This window comes from Elephantulus edwardii, unplaced genomic scaffold (assembly GCF_000299155.1).
Source record: "Elephantulus edwardii isolate Elephantulus edwardi_28Jun2011 unplaced genomic scaffold, EleEdw1.0 scaffold00029, whole genome shotgun sequence".
Lineage (NCBI taxonomy): Eukaryota > Metazoa > Chordata > Mammalia > Macroscelidea > Macroscelididae > Elephantulus > Elephantulus edwardii.
The window spans coordinates 14,392,178-14,394,809 of record NW_006399779.1 but is presented as its reverse complement, the minus strand read 5'-3'; positions in this window follow the sequence as shown (position 1 = coordinate 14,394,809).

Below are 2,632 nucleotides of genomic sequence, written 5' to 3'. Positions count from 1 at the left end.
GAAGTAGAAGGGAGTTTAGCATAATCATCTAACTTAGCGTTTTTTCATAGTGCTGGCAGTGGCCCACTGATGTGTTATGAAATCAGTGTAGAGTCACAACCAGCACCAGAAAGTAGATGAGAGGCGGAATAGAAATAGAATTGAGTAGAAGAGGAAGAAGTTGCACATTTTATCTTGTGAAACTTTGTTTCAGTTGTAGGTGTGTGTGTGTGTGTGTGTGTGTGTGTGTGTGTGTGTGTGTGTCCTTGTTAAGTATGTTACTTTGAGTTCTGATAAAAATATCTGGTAAAAGATACTGAAAATTTTCCATCTAATGAAACAGTCCTGTTGGAGATAAAGTATCCATAGAGGTGAAATGGGTTTTCCAGGTCACTAAAGGATGCAGAAGCAGCCCAGTCTCTTTCTTCCACATTCTACCCATTAAAATGTGCCTGTGGGTGACTATCAACCTGGCACTGTGCTTTACCCAGCGCCATGGTGGCTGTCAAGCCATTCTCTTTTAGAATATTTCCTGTGCTTCTGGATCAACTGATTTTCTCTTTCTCCTCCAGTGCTCCAGTCACCCTTGTGTCATATGGTGATTCTGTAAGATGGGCAAGTGTATAGTGGGCCAAATAATCAGTGCCCAGGCTTGAAAACTCCATGACATTTTCCTAGTTAAGAGAAAGTTGGGCAGCTTGGACAATGCAAAATCCCATTGCTCGCTGCTCCTCAGAACTCACGAGCCATACAAGAAACAGATCAGAGCCTTCCTGTGGAAAAGAAAGATGTAAACGATGACGCGTCCAGAAGGTAATCTCAAGAAACAAGACCGTCAGCTGAAGAATGTGGGTTTTAGTTAATTCCTGCCAGACTCGGGCACTCCAGCTGGTCTTCCTGAGCCAAAACAGAAGCATATGGAAAGCGTGGTCTAACTGTAGAGGTATAGGATTAGGAAAGAGGATCTTGCCTGGAACTCAAGGAGCCTCTGGTTTTGACTTATCACTCACTCGTTGCGGTTGTGTGGGAAACTACACAGAGCTGACCCTCCAATGAGTTTTCAGAGACTGTAAATCTCACGGGAGGAGATTGCCTGTCTTCCTCTCTTGGTCGTGAACTTGAACCCCCAGAGAGTCACTGTATTGCCTTTGGGTTGGCAGTAAAACACTCTAGGGACTACTGGCAGCAGAGCTCCCTTGACTAGGAAAATTCTCTATTCCACCAATAAACACTTAGATTGCACTTACTATGTGCCAGATGCTTGTTTTGAGAATATTACAAATATTTACTCATTTAATCCACACAATCAACCCCTAGGCCTTAGAGGGCTTTCCTAATAGCAGTCTAAACAGAAGGTTGAGATATGTTAACATAATTTGTGTGGTCCCCACTTCCCTGGCCCTGGTTTCAAAGACAAGAGGGAGAGTACTTTTAATAGAGTTTAGAACTGTGTCATTGACACAGGGAATTAATCAACAGTCAAGCCCAGGGAGAAAAGGTCACCTGCCTGGTTTCTCTTGGCAGAAGGAATTGGGAGGAGGATTGTTCTTCTTGCAAAGATTCATCACTTTTTTATGCTTTCCAGAAGTGGTGATGGATTTGCAATAAGCTATCTATTCTTTCTGAACTGACTCTCATATATTTGCAGGATAACTGCCTTGGAGTCCACGGCTGGTGCAAACAACATACTCAGCTGTTATATCAAAGGCTGGAGATTTGAATCCATGCAGAGCACCTCAGAAGCTAAGTCTGGCAAACTACATCCAAAAAAATCAGCCACGGAAAACCCTATGGAGAACAGCTCTATTCTGGCACAGATGAAAAAGAGTTGCCTCCACAGGAATTGGGGGATTTTTGTTATTTTTTTACTACTTCTTTTTTTGAAAACTGCCTTGGATCTACACGGGTCCTAGAACTACCCAGTCAAACCCATGTCAGGATCAAATTCATGATTGAAAAGAAACCCCAATACTTTGTAGAATTAGTCTATTACCATGAGCCAAAAACAGAACCCAACCTTGAAAAAGCTAGATTTGACTTTATGCTGAGCATTAGAAGTTTATTAAGTGTATGAAGACAAGTTTCTTAGAGATAGGGGAAGCCATGTTCTTTTTTTAAAAAAGGTACAAGCTCTGATGGAACAGTGTACTAAATATTGCACCACTAACCCAAAGGTCAGTAGATCAAATTCATCAGCTAGTCTGAAGGAGAAAAGGAATGACAGCCTTCTTCTCTTGGAAGCCCAATGGAAGGCCATTCCTTATCAGCTGAAACAACTGGGGAATTATGTGCTTAAGAGACCCTGGTGGTGCAGTGGTTAAGTGCTCAGCTGCACTCAACCATAAGGTTGAGTGTTCAAACCTACAAGTCATTTACATGGTGGAAGATGTGGCAATCTACTTCTCTTAGAAACCCAGCCTTGGAAACCCTGTGGGACAGTTCTACTGTCCTGTATAGTCACTGAGTCCTATTGGAATCACTTTGATGCCAACAGGTTCTAGATTGTTTTTTTATTACATGGTAGGTTTAATGTTGGGCTGTAACCCAAAGGTCAGCAGAGAGTTAAGATCTGGTTAGCCTTGGAATCCCAACAGAAGATTTACATGTGTCTGAATCCACTCAACAGTAGTTTCCTTGTTACATTATTATATAT